General features: G+C 32.6%; 1 non-coding gene across 1 annotated transcript; it reads right to left on the bottom strand.

Annotated features, from left to right (window-relative positions):
* Positions 1-11,684: 11,684 nt before the first annotated feature.
* Positions 11,685-11,751, bottom strand: LOC114104793 (small nucleolar RNA SNORD109A). Its single transcript, XR_003584899.1, has one exon. It is a non-coding gene; the product is annotated as a small nucleolar RNA SNORD109A (small nucleolar RNA).
* Between the last annotated feature and the right edge of the window lie 6,822 nt (positions 11,752-18,573).

An 18,573-nucleotide genomic window follows, 5' to 3' on the forward strand; every position in this document is an offset into this window, starting at 1 on the left:
TGGCTGGGAATACAAATCATTTCTCAATAATAATCCTGAATCTTAATGGACTAAACTCACCAATCAAAAGACATAGACTAGCAGATTGTATAAAAAAAAGACCCAACAATATGAGACTCATCTCATAGTAAAAGACATCTACAGACTGATGGTGAAGGGTTTCCATCCTGATATCAAATAAAGTAGACTTCAAACTGTAGGGTTATTTTCATAGCTCCATTTCCATTGATATTAATTTTTATGTTCTTGCTTTTTTTCTTGATTAGACTTTTTAAAATTTTTATCAATTTTTAGCTGTATTAATTCTTCTATATTTCATATATTTCTGCTCCTACACTTATTTGAAAATAATTTGTTAATTTAGCTTCTTTCTGATACAAGTACTTGAAGTTAAAAATGTTCATTTTAGGGCTGGGGATGTGGCTCAAGCGATAGTGCGCTTGCCTGGCATGCATGAGGCACTGGGTTTGATCCTCAACACCCATAAAAATAAAATAAAAAGATGTTGTATCCACCGAAAACTAAAAAGTAAATTTTAAAAATTTTCTCTCTTTAAAAAAAATGTTCATTTTAGTACTGCTACATCCCGGTGGTTCTGATTTTTTAATTTTTTTTTAGTTGTAGATAAACACTATTATTTGTTTATTTATTTTTATGTGGTGCTGAGGATCAAATCCAGTGCCTAACATATTTGAGGCAAGCACTCTACCATTGAGCTACAGCCCCAGCCCCATGATTCTGACATTTTAAGCTTTAATCATCCCTTAGCTCAAAGTACTTTTTATTTACTTTTCTTGTACTTTCTTCCTCAACCTATGAGACATTGGTAAGTGTGCCCTTTTATTCTGAAGTAGGTGACATGTGGGAATGAGGTTCTATATCTTAAGGTAATTGATTTCTAGTGTAATAAATCATGCAAGAACACAGTCTTCATGATTTCAAATTAAAAATAAGTAATGGAAATGCTTTTTATATTGATTGTATTGACTATATACTTGTCAAAACTAACCAAATTGAGTACTTCAAATATGTGCTTTTTATTATACTTCAAATTTACCTCAATAAAGCTATGAAAAAAATCATAATTAAAATCAAATGTATTTCTATACACTAAAAATGAACTCAAAATCCTATGTGAGTTTCTTATCCACTTCATTTTCTCTAGAGTTTTCTGCCTTTGTAGTTTGGTACCTGTATTTGATTTTGAAAATATCTTGGTCACTATTACACCCAATATCATTTCTCCATTCTTTCTTCTCCTTCTTATGTTTTTATGTTTGAATTGTACCTACATAATAAGTTTTAATAACAACCTCCTTTTTTCCAATTTTCCACTTGCCTATTCTTTTTGTTATTGTTGTTCTTTCTTATATGTTGTATTTCATTTCCATACAGGAAAATAAGAAATTAAAACATTGATTAACTATCAGTTGAAAAAAGATCCAAAATAAGTGGGAAGTGGAAAAGGATTTGAGGTTAAGAAGACAATCACACCCTTCTATATTTTCTTATAGCTTTGAATCTTATATTTCTGTAATGTTTCACAAACCCTGTGCTATAATTTAAATCCTGAATTTTCCTTTCCACATCCAACACTCATATATGAAAGGGTTGGTCCCCAGCCAGTGACACTAATAGAAGGGAATAAAACATTTAGGATGTGAGGGCTATTGGGAGGAAGATAGGCTATAGGAGGTATACTGTTTAAGAGGATACTGGTATTATGGTCCCTGTTCTTACGTTTATTTCTTCTTGTCCACAAGGAGGTAAACAGTTTTTCTGTACCACATGCTCCTATAATGATGTGTTATACTAGCATAGGCCCAAAACAATATAATCAAGCAACCATAGAATGAAACCTCTGAAACAATGAGCCAACTGAAAACTTTACCCTTTGTAACTTATTTATCTCAGAGATTTTGTTATAGTTACAGAAAGATGACTAACATAATGTAAATATTAAAAATAAACCATTTAACCAGGATTGGGGGCCAACCTCTATGTAGCTCTCAGGAAAAGTTATATTTATAAGTCACAGTTATTTTTTGACTCAATGTTCACTCTAGCAAATAAAGGAATCATCAGTGCATTTATCAGGAACTTAGATCAATACTTACGAGTTGAGAAATGAGATGTCAACTAGGGCCTTTAAAAAACACTTACATATTCTTATAAATCTAGAAAGCTTTGTTCATGTGTATGTATATTGGTATATATATTCACAAAAGAGTTTAAAAAGTCCAAGTGTCTCACCTCTGGTTAATGTTTAGGCTGTAAACAGAAAATGAAGGTGGCAGGAAAATTTACATTGCCTAAGTGTTCAAGTAATGTTGCAAGATGAATATAAAGTCCTTCTTCAAGGATAGAAAAAGTTACCGGTACAAGTCATTTAAATAAATCTCTGTCAACCTTAGGTGATTTATTAGTTCAGTTACAGTGACTATCCTAGCTATATAAGAAAATAAAAACAGATTTTACAAAATTAGCTCAAAAATTCATAAAACAAAGAGCAATAGCCAACAATGGAAAGATATACTACTTTCAGAACTGCTTTATATTATATAAAATATCTAGTATTGAAAAAATATGATGTACACAAAAAATAGAAAAACCTGGCTCATGGAAGAAAATAAAACAGGCAATAAAAACTGCATCTGATGAAGCCTATATATTTGAGATATTAAATAAATGCTATAATAAAATCAGACACTATTGAGGACTGAGGTTATAGCTCAGTGGTAGAGCGCTTGCCTAGTATACGTGAGGCACTGAGTTTAATCTTCAGCATTGAATAAAAATAAATAAATAAATAGTGAGAAGACTTCGCAGGTCAGAAACAAAGGAACCTCACTAAATTGTACAACTAAAAAGGTTGAAAAAAATCAGACATTACCAATATTTCAAAGAATTAACGGAAGCCGTGTCCAAATAAATGAAGGAAAGTAAGAGAATATTGTCTTATCAAATAGATAAGACAAATGTAAATACAGAAATTATGAATAAATAGAAATAGAAAAGTTAAATTAAAAATTCAAATCAGGCAAAGTGAGTGCACCTATTTTACCAACTACCTGTGAAGGTGAGGTAAGATAATTGCACAAGTCTAGGTTTCATCCTGGGAAACAGCAAGAGTCCATCTCAAAATAAACAAACAAAAACACAATATTCATCTTATTTGAGCTTGTAGAAAAATAACAAGCAATAAATTTGAGTAAAGGACAACTGAATTGGGCTGGGGTTGTGGCTCAGTGGTAGAATACTTGCCTATCAGGCATGAGGCAGTGGGTTCAATCCTCAGCACCACATAAAAATAAAATAAAGATATTGTGTCTACCTAAAACTAAAAAATAAACATTTTTTAAAAAGGTCAACTGAATTACTCTGTGAAATAAAAAGGAAATCAAACATACTAATGTATAAAGCCAGAAAAAAAGAGAATGTTTGAAGAAAAATAAAACTGTCCAAATGTAAGGCAAGTCATTATCTACACATTATAAGACTAATGAGCTCTAAGTAGGATAATGTACAGAAATACACCTACACATATCAGAATTTTTAAAAGATAAGGACAAAGAAGGAAGCTTTAAAACAGCAATCCTTAATAAAACTAGAAATTATGGAGGCCAGAAAAAATTAAGATGAAAGAATAAAAGGTCATCCAAAAATTCTCTATATAACAAAATTATTATTAAAAATTGAAGGAGAATTTAGAACAGTCCCAGAAAACAAAACCTACAAGAATCTGTTGGCAAATAACCTACCCCACAAGGAAAACTAAATACAGCCTTTCAGTTTACATAAAAGAACAGAATGCTATTCAAATCCACATGAATGAAATAACTAGGACCAGTAAAATAAGTATCAGGCATTTACAAAAGACAGTATATCTAGACAAGGCAGAATAGAGAAAGAGAGCACAGCCCAGAAGTTCCTCAGCCCTAAATATATAAAAACAGGAAGACTTCTCCTCTATGAGGTCAGAAACAAAGGAACCTCACTAAAACAGTATGAAATTAAGGTCCAGTACAAATGGCAGGATCTGCATCTCAGTGGAGGCAAAAAAGATCTTCCATAAAATACAGCATCCATTCGTGTTAAAAACATTTAAGAAACTAGGGATGGAAAGAACTTACCTCAATATCATAAAAGCTATTAATGATAAACTCAAAGCCAATATCACGCTAAATGGAGAAAAACTAAAAGCATTTAAGAACAAGAAATAGCTATCTACTCTCACTCACCACTCCTATTCAATATATTCCTCAGAACATTAGCCAGAGCAATCAGGCAAGAGAAGAAAACCAAAGGGATACTGATAGGAAAATAATAAGTGAAACTATCTGTGTCTGCAAAAGACCCCAAAAAAATCCTACCACAAGACTTTAATGAGTTCTGCAAAGGAACAGGATACAAGATTAATGACCATAAATTAATACCTTTCCAATAGTAATTTAGCCAAGGAATAAATCAGGAAAATCATCCCATTCACAATGAACTTCAAAAAAAAAAAAACTTGGAAATTAAACTAACCAAGGAGATAATAAGAGCTCTACAATGAAAATAATAGAACACTGAAGAAATAAACTGAGGAAGAACTTAGAAGATGGAAAGATATTCCTTGTTTTTGGAGAGACAGAATTACTATTGTCAAGATGGCCATATTACCAAAAGTAATGTACATAATCAATGTAATCCCCATTAAAATACCAATGATATTCTTCATAGAATTAAAAAAAAAATTAATTTGGAAGAATACGAAACCCAAAACAACCAAAGAGACACTGAGCAAGAAAAGCAAATCAGGAAGCATCACAATACCTGATCTGAAATTATACTACTGAACTGTAGTAACAAAAACAACTTGGTACTGGTATCAAAATAGACATAAAGACCAATGGAAAAGAATAGAAGACACAGACAAAATAACATACTTACATTATAGTCATCATATGCTGGATAAAGTTTCCAAAAATATACTCTGGAGAAAAGACAGCCTTTTTAACAAATGGTGCTGGGAAAAGTAAATAGCCGTATGTAGAAAAATGATATTAGATCCCTCTCTCTCACCCTGCACAAAAATCAAATTAAAATGGATCACATTTAGAAATCATACCAAAACATTATAACTGCTAGAAGAAAATATAGGGTCAACACTCAATCATATTGGTGCTTGCAACAAATTCCTTAACAAAACCCCAAAAGCACAAGAAATAAAACCAAAAATCATGAAGTTGGAAGCCATCAAGGGTTTCTGCACAGCAAATGAAACCATTAAGATAAAGAGGAGGCCTTAAAAATGGGATAAAATCTTTGTCAGCTCTTCTTCTGATAGAGGATTAATATATAGAAAGTATAAAAATGAATTCAAAAAACTTAACGTCAAAAAAACCCCAATCGATAAATGTGCAAAATAAATAAATACAAAATTCTCAAAAGAAGAAACACAAATGTTCAACAAATACAAGAAAAAAAGTTTAACATCTCTAGTAATCAGCAAATCAAAACTATACTTTCATTTTTATTTCAGTCAGAATTGCAATGGTCAATATTATAAAATAATAATACAGTATTATTGACCATTGCAATTCTGACTGAAATACTCCGTTGTTGGTAACTGCAGACTAGTACATCCATTCTAGAAAGCAGTATGGAGATTCCTCAACACACTAGGGATGGAATCACCACATGCTCCAGCTATCCCACTCCTTGGTATTTTCCCAGAACTAAAATCAGCATAATACAGTGATACAACACAATTCACAATTAACCCAGGTGCCAGTCAAAAGATGAATGGACTAAGAAATTGTGATATATAATATACACAATGGATTCTAGTCAGTCACAAAGAACAATATAATTTTGTCACTTGCCAGAATGGGTGGAAATGGTGAACATCATGCTAAGTAAAATAAGTCAAACTCAGAAACTCAAAGGTTGAATGTTTTCTCTCATATGTAGAATCTAGAGTAAAATAAGTGAAAAGTGGAAAGAAGAATAGGATATCATAAAGCAGAAGGAAGATCAGTAGTGTAGAAGAAGGATATCCATAGGTAGAGTGGAAGAATGGGAAAGGGGAGACAATATGGAATATAGTCTTAAAATATCACATTATGTCAGCTGGGCACATTGGCTCAAGCTTGTAATCCCAGCAGCTCAGGAGGCTTAGGCAGGAGGATTGCAAGTTCAAAGCCAATCTCGGCAACAGGAAGGTGCTAAGCAACTCATTGAGACCCTGTCTCCAAATACAAAATAGGGCTGGGGATGTGGCTCAGTGGGCGAGAGCCCGAGTTCAATCCCTGGTACCCCCAAACGTTATGTACATATATAAATATACCACTGGTAATTACATGGTTATATATAACTTTATGCATAAGTAAAATGAAATAATCAAATGTAAATAAACAGATGATCACAAGGAAGTCTAGCAGAGTACAGGAAGGAGAATGGGGGTGGTACAGGGTATTGGGGGGCAGGGAAAACAAGGAGGAAAAAGTAGTCGACTGAAATCAAATTCCCTGAATGTGTTTGTGGAGAGGAAGCCAACTACTATGTATAGCTACAAAGCTCTAAGAAAAAAAGAAAGTATAAATACACTAGTGATTTGATAATCCTTGCTTCTCATATCAGGTGATTGCATAAAGCAAGAAGTCTAAAATTGCCTAAAGTCTTACAATGGAGAAAAGTTGTGATTTGAATGACAAAAAAACCCCACAAAAATGGAGCATAACTGATACAGCATGTCTATATTCCAGCTATGGGAAGGGCTGAGATAGGAGGACAGTCAAATTCAAAACCACTCTCAGCAACTCTTCAGCCACATAGTGACACCTTGTCTCAAAATTTAAAGTAAAAAAAAAAAAATGAAAAGGGCTAGTGATGTAGTTAAGTGGTAGAATGCTGTCAATCATGTACAGGGCCTTGAGTATAATTGCCAGTACCACAAGAAAAGAAAGAAATGAAGGGGAAGGGAAAGAGAAAAAGAAAATAATAAATAAATATAAGAAAACAGTTATACAGGAATAAAGATTTTTTATAATGCTGAAATTAAATTTAATAATAAATGTAAATTCTATTATAAATAGTTAACAAATTATTACAAGCAACCACTAACAAAATAAATATAAAATCATTGAAGGATTAAAAACTATCTACATAATATCAAAGGACATCAATGAGAAAGTCTCAATTTCTTTTTTCAGTGTTCTGTAATTTTCATCATTGAGGTCTTTCATCTTCTTAGTTAGGGGTATTCCTAGGTATTTTGTTTTACTAATTTATTTATTTTAGGCTATTGTGAATGGAACCATTTTCTGATTTTCTTCTCAGTGGGTCTTTAGAAAGTATTATTAAACACAAAAAGGCAAGCGTGAAGAATGTAGGGAATAAAGCATATAATGCAAAGAGAAAAGAACTAGCAAAATGGCAGAAATTATTCTTTACTATTTCTTACATCAAATGTAAATGGGTTGAAATTTCTTATTAAAAGGAGTAAGTCATCGGAAATATAACTACATGCTATGAACAAGAGAACCACACTTTGATTCAAAGACACAGCTTAATGAAAGGGAAAACATGGAAAAAAGGTTTTCCATATGGACATAAGCTAAAATAGATTTAGAATTCTAGATTAAATATCAGCGAAAATCATGTCAAAATAAAAATTTTTACAAGAAAAAGTTCTACATAGAAAGAGATCAATTGAAGTTTAGGGTGTAATTTAGTGGTAAAGGGCTTACATAGCAAGCACAAGGCCTCGAGATAAATCTCCAGCACTGTCAAAAACCAAAAATGCAATTGATTGAAAATATGTAGCAATTGCAAATATATACTGGTATAATTCAGGAAAATGTCTGTCAAAGGTCTGCATTTAAAGATGTGGCTGCCGGGGCTGGGGTTGTGGCTCAGCGGTAGAGCACTCACCTAGCACGTGCAAGGACCTGGGTTCAATCCTTAGCACCGCATAAAAATAAGTAAATAAAATAAAGGCATTGTGTCCAACTTACACCTAAAAAATAAATATTTTTTTAAAAAACTAAATTCAGGTATTGTGTCTAACTACGACTAAAAAATAAATATAAAAAAAAAATATCGCTGCCACCCTTTGGCACAATTGGCAGATGATAGAACCTTTAAGAGATAGGGTCTAAGAGAGAGAAAGTTAGGTTACTGAGATGTGCCCATTAAGGCCATATTGGGACTTAGCCCCTCCTCCTTCTGTTTCCCAGCTGTCCAGAAATAAGAAAAGACTCTTATGCAATTTGCTCCCCACCATAACATCCTTCAGTATATAATAAAGGGAGCTTTCTAGCTTACTAGCACATATACATACTTAACACAAAACTGTAAGAAGCAAAAAAAAAAAAAAAATTACAGATAAAGGCAAATTTTTAATAATTTTACAATATGTATATATTTTAATGACTGAATAACTAAAAACCACACCATTAAGGAATCAAAGGACTTGAACAACACTATAAACAAATTAGACCAAACCTAACACATAAACACAAAATTCCATGCAGCAAAATACACATTTTTTTTTCAAGAGTACACTGAATGGGATTCACAGCTGTGAATCTTTCTACAGATGCCAAGACACAGAAAATGTGGTATATATATACACAGTGTAATTTTACTTAGCTATATAAAAAGGATGAAATTATGGCATTTGCTGGTAAATGGATGGAAATAGAGAACATATAATACTAAATGAAATAAGACAGACTCAAAAAGTCAAGGGTTGAATATTTTCTCTCATATTCAGAAGCTTGACCAAAATAAGGGGGTAAAGGGGAGGGGAATCCCATGAAAATAGAAAGGTGATCAGTAGAATAGAAGTAGGAGATTTAGGGAAAGGAAGGAAGGACAGGAAAAGGGTGGAATGAAAGTGATCAAATTATGCACGTATGAATGTACCACAATAAATTAGGGCCTGGTGGCACATACCTGTAATCCCAATGATCAGGAGGCTGAGGCAGGAGGAACCCAAGTTCAAGGCCAGCCTGGGCCATTTAGCAAGACCCTCTCAAAATTTGAAAATAAAAAAAGGGCTGGGGATATATCTATGTTGTAAACTGCCCTTGGGTTCAATCCTCAGTAACAAAAAATGAGATATAAAATTAAAATCCAATTAAATTTTTAAATTAAATTTAAAATGTTATAATAAAATGCCATAAATGAATTAAAATAAAAATATACAATATTATCACCAGTAAAGACAGCTTTGTTTATTCCTATTATCATGGCATTTTTTTTAATCTATTGCATGGAGTAGCACTATGAAGAACAATATGAACACAAATAATGAGATAGCTCATCTTTGTTCTGTTCTCACACTTAGAAATTCCTTTAAAAAACACATTGTGGGGCTGGGGTTGTAGCTGAGTGGTATAGCACTTGCTTAGCATGTGTGAGGCACGGGGTTCGAGCCTCAGCACCACATAAAAACAAATAAATAAACAAAAGGTACTGTGTCCATTTACAACATATATATATATCACATTGGGTTGTACTTTTTTGGTTTTTGGTACTAGGGATTGAACTCAGGGGCACTTGAACACTGAGCCACATCCCCAGTCCTATTTTGTATTTTATTTAATGACAGGATCTCACTGAATGCTTAGCACCTTGCTCTTGCTAAAGCTGGCTTTGAACTTGAGATCCTCCTGCCTTAGCCTCCAGAGCCCCTGGGATTATAGGCATGTATCACCACACCCAGCCATGGGTTGTACATTTTTATCCCTGGCAATTTATAGCATAAACTTCATAGTCAATATATATTTCTTGGATTGGAAAAGCAGCTATGATATCACAAATCTATTTATATACTATTATGAACAGATATACAAATTACAGCTTTGTAACATGTTTATTAGATTAAAACCATGAACCAATGGTGGGCACAGTGGCACACACCTGTAATCACAGCCACTTGGGAATTTGCAGCAGGATTATTAAGTCTATAACAGTCCAAGATTGTTAAGTTCTATAAAAGCTTGGACAATTTGTCAATCTCCTGTCTCAAAATAAAATTAGACAATTAGAGATGTAGCTCAGTGGTAGAAAAACCCTGGGTTCAACTCCAAGTACTAAAAAACAAAACAAAAACATATTTCAGTGCTTCTCCTATTCATATCTACCCTAAAACATTTTTTAAGTGATGAAAGGCTAGAGCACCTTTCACCATGTGATATGAGCTTTTACTCTTAGAACTTACAATTCTTATTCTTCATAATATTTTGTTAATTATCATACTTGTTTCTGGAGAAATAAATACATATATTAAAGTATACTACAAATATAAAAGAAAAACCTTAACTAGCCATTTGAAAAAAATTATGACAATAAATTTTTCAAAAGAAAAATAACATAGCAAGATGCAGAGGTACATGCCTATATTGTCAGTGACTTGAGAGGCTGGAAAAGTGTGATCACACATTGAAGGCCACCCTTAGCAACTTAGCAAGACCTTGTCTCAAAATAAAAAAATAAAAAGGTCTGTGGTGTAGCTAATTGGTAGATAGCATCTCCTGGATTCAGTTCCAAGTAGAAGGAAGGAAGGCAGGCAGGCAGGCAGGCAAATGTTTCAGGTAATATAAAATCTTTATAATCATGGCAAGAAACAAACTATTTGTTCTACTGATGCTAACTTCAACTTCATAAACAAATAACGATTCTGTATATAAAATTCCAGTATATCATCACTGGACAATTAAACTTATTTCAGAACGATGAAGTGCTCCATGCATAATTCTTTGTCATTTAAAATCTTCATGGCTTTAAAAAAACTTATAAAACTTGATATATAATTTTCCAGATCAAAAAGTGTAAGAAAATAAATTCAAATCTTCATGATGAGAAGAATAGTAATAATCATCCATAATAACTAGAATCTGACCCAAGCGATCTGATGATAATCTTAATCATAAAGTCAATGCACTATAACCAAATATTTTTAAGATAACCTTCAGCATACTTAGAGTACCCCAAAAGATATTTTATTATAATATAAAACTGCAAAAAATTCCCCAAATTTTATAATTGTCATTCCATTCAAAAATCTGATAATTTAGTAATGCAGGTGGAGTTCAACAAAGAAAAAGTCATTTCATATAGATATCATCCTATAAGTCACAGACAAAATAAACACAAAACTCTGAAGATGAGGCAAATAACACGGTGTATGAATGTCAGAGTATACTGATTCAGCTACTTACCCCTATTTTCTGAAATGGAAGACCTCATTAAAGCCCTCCTCTTCTCTACCTCAGCAAAACAAAACAGGGAAGAAAAGTAGTCTCAGAAAATATTTTGCATAAAAATGACAAAACACTAAAATTGTTTCATGGTAAACATTTAATATAGGCATACAAAATTCTTCTCTTTATCCCACCTCTGGTTAGTCTTTTAGTACCTATAACAGTAGCTGAATCGATTTTAATTCAATTTCTCTTTTCCTCACTTATTAATAGTTCCTATATATATTCTATCTACAATTTCATTCAAATGAGGAAAATAAAATAAGCCATGGATAACTGAATGTAATAAAAGTACATAAGACAGGATAGTAATATTTTGAGAGAAAGAAAAGGCAATCTTATACTTTTATTATGTTTTCATTAAGGATCCACCAATAAAGCCAAGCTCTGAGAATCTTATTTGTCCTATTCGAGGGTTACTCGTCTAGACCTCAGATTGACATCTGGAATGAGTCTCTCAGCATCCTCAGACAATTGTGCTCATCATTGATCCATACAAGCACCCTCCCAACAAATAAGCATTACCATAGCCAGGCTTTTATTTTTTATTTTTGTCATACATTACATGTACAAAAGACATTTTGTTTAATAGGTGAAAAATGGACCTCTAAAATATATAGCATACATATATGATGTTGGATTGTTCAAACAAAATTAGGTGACATCTATTAGAAAATTTTAAAACACAATATTTTTAATACATTGAAATTTTAAGAAGTAGCACAAAAATTAAAAAATGGCACATTCTAGGACCTTGGGAGGCTGATGCAAGAGGCTCACAAGTTCAAACCAGCCTTATCAACTTAGCAAAGGTCTAAGTAACTCAGCTAGGAGACCCTATCTCTAAATAAATATTTTAAAAGGGCTGGGATGTACTCCTAGTTTCAATTCCTGGTACCAAAAACAAATAAATAAATAGCATGATTATACTACAAATATGAGGAGAAACATCTATGTTTTCATTGTTCCAGATATACAATAAATATATAGTACATTTAAATTTCACTATAAGATCACTTAAAACAAAAAAAGTATGTCAGATATTCACCAAAATTATTCATGCTACTTCAAAAATAAATTTTCAAAGGGAAGAAACAATAATAATGATTCTTTAAACAATGAAGGAATACCCATGGGGAAAATTATTATCATAAAATTATTCTCCATCAAGCCTCTGAAATTAGGAACTCAGAAGCCTTCAAGTTGTGACATTATTGGCCATAGTACATAAAAAATTTTTTAAAGTACCACAGCAATTGCTCACCTCTCTTCCCTGAAGCACTCTAACATGTTATAAATTTTGACCTGCAGGAAAATATCATGAAGAAAACAAATCAGATCAAAAAATACAAGAAATTCATTAATAAAATAACAATAATGAATTCCATGGTAGTTATCATTAACAGTGGTTATTTGCAAACAAGTCAGACAATGTGAGGGGGATAAAAAGAAGTGGGTCACATTAGATTGGGTAGAAAGAAGTGATGGAAGGGAGGGGGAGGAAAAGGGGGGAATGGAAGGACAGCAGAATAAAATAGACATTATTTTTGCTGTGGGTATATACATGACTGCATGACCAATGTAATTCTGCAACCTGTACACTCAGAAAAATGAGAAATTATATCCCATCTGATTCAAATGTATGATATGTCAAGATCATTGTACTGTCATGTGTAGCTAATTAAAACAAATAAAAAAATACACAATTCAATTAAGTATTTCAGGAGAAACATGAATATATTAGCCCAGGACTCTAAAGAATAGATATTTCAAGATGAACTACAGAACTCAAAAGTGTTATAAACACATCAATATATTTGGTGGTTTTCCTCTTCTCTGCTATCTCCTAGCCTGGTTCAGGAAGGAGGAGTGGGCTTAAAGACAAACCATGAAAGTATTTATCAAGAAACATAAATATGGTATATGCTATTTATAACAAACCACCTGAAATATAATGATGTAAGTTGGTTAAAGCCCCTTCAGCATGGGATGGAGATGTAGCTCAAATGTAGAAGACTTGTCTAGTACACATGAGGCCCTGAGTTCTAGCCCCACTATCATCCATACACCCCCACACAAAGAAATAAAATGTAGTAGAAAGATTTATCATGCAAACATAAGTTAAAAGGAAGATAAAGTAGCAAAGAAAGGAAAAAATGAGGAATATTTTCTGTATCCCTTCTCCAAGAAGATAAAAGTCATGAATCTGAATGCAACCAACAATAGCTTCAATGAGAAAGAAGCAAAAAGTAGAAGTGATTATCTACAATTTCATATGGATCCTATAACATTCTTCTTTCAGTAATCAATAGTGTGAGTATACAGAAAATCCATAAAAATCCATAAACAACTGAACAAAACCACAACAAATGATCTGACATTCATAGCACATTCTATGCAACAACAGTGGAATATAATAAACATATCTTAAATTCACATGAACATTCACCATGATAGAGCCTATCCTGGGCCATAATGCACACATTAATGAATTTTTAATGCTTGAAGTTTACAAAGTGCATTTTCTAATCAAAATTAAAGAGTAAATGAAAACAGAAAATTGGAAAACCATGCAAAGACTGGCAGTTAATATAATCTAAATAAGCCATGTGGTTTAAAGATATCTCATGGTAAATTAGAAAATATTCTGAATTAAACATAAATGAAAATACACTATGTTAAAATTCATGAGATGCATCTAAAGCAGTGCTTAGAGGGATGTTTATATAGCTAAAACCCTAATATTGGGGGGTGGGAGGTTTAAAAAAAAACTACAACTTCCAAAATAAGATTCAGGCACATTCTTTCAAAGGATACTTTTGCCCTTTAAAAGGAACACAAGCTTTTACATATAAAAGAAGTAAATGTTATTTTCCTGTGAGATAAGACCTAGAGAAAACAGCCTATTTATTCACATACAGACAAAAGAATGGTAGAGATGGCATCAGATATTAAGCCCAACGAATGATCCACTGAAGTTTTTACATAAATATTATAAAAAATAAATTTATTTCTGTGACAAAATTCCACTGAACTAACTTATCTTACTATTCTGGAGTGAAAATATATAATGCACTTGTTTTATATATCCTTTCTGGATCTTAAGAAATGTTTAAGGACAAGGAAATATTTTGTATTCAAATCAACATTAATTATATGCCATTTCAAACAAAAGCAAAAATTTGTAAGGATTATTAGATTCATAATGATTGGACAACCAGATGTGAGGCAAAGGAATGTTTATGACTTCATTTTTAAATTTGTTTCTACAATAAGAATATTTAATAGAATAGTAATATCTAATTATTCATTGTACATAGATTATTGACTGCCTTTAAATATGGAAGAAATGATCTAAAAATGTTTAATTCTCTTTCAAAATGGCAAACATACTAACCATAATCTTACCCTAAGAAAACTGAAAATATATATACAAAAATTTCCGCATAAATTCCAAGCAGGGATATTTATCATAATCAGAAACTGGAACAACCCAAGTGTCCATTCACTAATGAATAAATAAATGTATGGCATATCTATATAATGGAATACTATTCACCCATCAAAAGGAACCGAGTTCAGGGGCTGGGAATGTGGCTCAAGAGGTAATGCGCTCACCTGGCATGGGCGAGGTGCTGGGTTCGATCCTCAACACCACATAAAAGTTAAATATTGTGTCCATCTAGAACTAAAAAATAAATATTAAAAAAAGGAACCGAGTTCATATACAAAGTTTGACACAAGTAAACCTGGAAAAAAATATGTGAAATAATCCAGGGCAAAAAACTTTCCTTTAATGTAAATTTCTCAAATGCTGATACATACAATGGCAACTAGAATCAAAGTATTTGGGCATTTATTCCACACTTAATATACTGTGAATATACAAAAGTGTTTGGAGCCATTTTCTCAAACAATTCCTCTAGTTACATTATCTTTTATATTATTTTGATCTAATTTCAGATTTCAGAATTTGACCCATAATTTCTGGATAATTTTCACCTGAATAATGTTTTCTAGTATTTTACTACATATAGTTCCATCTCTCTCTTCTCACATTCTCTAGAATTTCTTTCAAAAATATGTACATGCATCTATCATTTTATCTAAACAACTTCAAAATTCTAGCTATGATATACCTCTGACCTCCTTGTTACAAAGCCTTAATATCATTATCTAAGTTAAACATTTACATCATACTATAATGACAGACTTTCTTCAAATTTGTCCAATTCTTTTCTATCCTTTATAGCAATCCTGAATCAATATTGCATTCAATTCTATTTAGTGTGAAATAATCTAGATAATTTACTCAGCAATATTAATGTTTGTTGACTAAGAGTAGAATGTCACTGAATTTGGGTCTAATGTTTCCTCACAAGTAAATCAGTTTATGTCAGTGATACCACAGAAATAAAACTGGGTTCTTCTCAATACATCCAAATGTAATGTATCGCCAATGTTTCTATTGTTGGTTGTATCACACATCACTTCTTTATTCAGGTAGTGTCTATCAGGTATTTTACCATGAAATTACTATTTTCCTTTTATAACTTTGTAAATTACCTCATGGAGCAGATAATTGCATACTATGGAAATATCCTGTGATTCCTCAAATTTCCTTGCAAATTTTAGCTTCCTTTGATGGTTCCTAAGTGAAAAACTTATGCTTCTTACCAAATATTGATTTAAAAAGAAAAAAAACAACCTCTATTATTTCCTTTATAATTGAGGGCTTTCTATTATTAAGACAGCTTTATCTTCTACCCTACTTATTAACTCATTCACATTAATTTAAAAATACTATAAACATCTTACCACCATTAACCACTTTTTCATCCTTCAAGAGGTTTACGGTATCCAAATATCCCGAAATGGTATCAGTGAAAACCAAAGGTGGTTCACTGTTTCTGTCCAATGATCCTTCTTGAGGGATGAAGTTTCACCCATCTCTGACTGCTTTCTCTTTCTATATTCATCTTCCTTCTCTGTTATTCTCAATGTTCCAGAGCCCCAACTGCAAAAATCTTATACAATCAATCTCCCTCCCGTGTCCATATACCAGAAAATAAAAAGGTGGAGTAACAATAGCATAGCACAATCTTTCCATTACAAATTAGTCAAAGTTTTAAATATATTTCAATAACTGTTGTGACACAGTGAAACAAAATTTCTGTCATTATTCCAGTATGTTTAGTTAAAATCAGAGAACTGCTAAGTAATACACATGAGAAAACAAAGTGTTGACATTACAAAAGGGTTAGAATGAACGAAGATAACTGAGGAAAAGTGAACTAATTATAGAACACATTTTCAAATGTGTTTAGACCCTAGAACATAGGTTCATAAATTACATTTGGAAAAAAATCCCAACAGGAGTGTTATGACATTAAAGTCTACATTAGCTGTCAATTATTTCTTTTAATTTTTTTTAAAAAGAGAGAGAGAGAGAGAGAGAGAGAGAGAGAGAGAGAGAGAGAGAGAGAATTTTTTAATATTTATTTATTTATGTTTTAGTTTTGGCGGACACAACATCTTTGTTTATATGTGGTGCTGAGGATTGAACCCGGGCCACACTCATGCCAGGCGAGCGCGCTACCGCTTGAGCCACATCCCCAGCCCTCAATTATTTCTTTACTCAGGAATTCCTAATGGCCTTTTTGTTGTTTTTGACCTTGTTTATAGCTTGAGATAGCCTATCTTTAGGTCTAATCAAAAGTCAGTTCCCTTCAGTTAGTGGCTTCTTTTTGATTTGCCACTTTTCTTTGGATTTTAATCTTCAATCCTATAGTATTTCAGAATTTTGGCCCCAGAAACACAGTATTCCATATCCTAGATAATGGCGCCCTATATTTCTAGAGGTCGAACCTCATAAAAGTTTATACCATGGAATTTTTTAAAAACCATGTCTTCTTTACCCGTTTCTCCTGTACTTTGAATATCCCAACACTTTAATCCTGAGAATCTGCACTTAACATTGAGCATTAGAGACACAGAGAAAATGAAAATCACCTCTGACACATACATTCTTCCACAAAGCATGGTTTTGATCAACACATTAGGAAATTATGTTTAAATATTATCATTTAAAAGTTGTGACAACTACAAATTTTTATTATCATTCAAATGTTGTCCATCTTTCTTTCTTCCTTTTTTGATGAAGAAAAATATACTATAGTCACTGTTCAAGGAGGAGTGATAACATGAATGCTGCTGAGAGACAACATTATGATTTTAACTGGGCTAAATGGGAAAAGAAACAGGTAAGATTAGAAACTAATTACTTAGGAACCTTGCAGATGAAATTTGGAAGAAACAGGTTCAATTGTGAAATTTAATTAGTTACCAGATGTAACTAAAAAAGTTTTACATTACTGCTATACCTTACATAGTGCTTTAAACAATGACGTTGGTATATGATAGTTAATTATATCACTTTCTTATGAATAGATTTCCCCAAAGTAGCTAAAAATACTTTTCTTGAAAATAAAATGCAAAATTACTCTAGGATATTTTTAGCGTGTAGTTACATTAAGTTGATTTTCTTTCAATTGAACCAATGCTGTAGTTCAAGGATTTTTAAACTCTAGTCCACAGGCTGCTATTGTAAATAAAGTTTTATTAGAATACAGTTTCAGCATGTTTATTCAATAATATATTATCTACGACTGTGTTCATAATATAACAGCAGGGTAGATTAGGTGCAATAGAGATTAGAAGATATTCAAAACTGAAAATGTTAATTTGGTCCTTCGTAGAAAATTTTCCAATACATGATCTAGTTTAACAAAGGCTTGGGTGATCATATAACTTAAACTGAGCTTTAAAATATGGAAGGATAGACCTGGGGTTGTAGCGCAGTGGTAGAATGTTTGCCTTGCATGTGTGAGGCCATGGTTCAATCCTCAGTGCCACATAAAAATAAATAAAGATATTGTGTCCATCTACAAATAAAAAATATTTTTTAAAAACTATGGAAGAATAGGAGAACTGAAAAGACAGAGCCATCATTTTTACACTAAGATTTCTCATGTCAAGACAACACAGGCAGGGCCTGGTGGTGCACGCCTGTAATCCCAATGGCTAGGGGGGCTGAAGCAGGAGGATCGCGGGTTGAAAGCCTCAGCAACTAGGAGTCACTATGCAACTCAGTGAGACACTGCCTTTAAATAAAATACAAAATAGGGCTGGAGATGTGGCTCAGTGTTGACTGCCCCTGAGTTCAATCCCTGATAACACCCCTCCCCGCAAAAAAGACAACACAGGACACATCTCTATTTTGCTTTTACAGATTGAGCATAGAAACAAGGCCAGA

This window comes from Marmota flaviventris, chromosome 2, assembly GCF_047511675.1.
Source record: "Marmota flaviventris isolate mMarFla1 chromosome 2, mMarFla1.hap1, whole genome shotgun sequence".
NCBI lineage: Eukaryota > Metazoa > Chordata > Mammalia > Rodentia > Sciuridae > Marmota > Marmota flaviventris.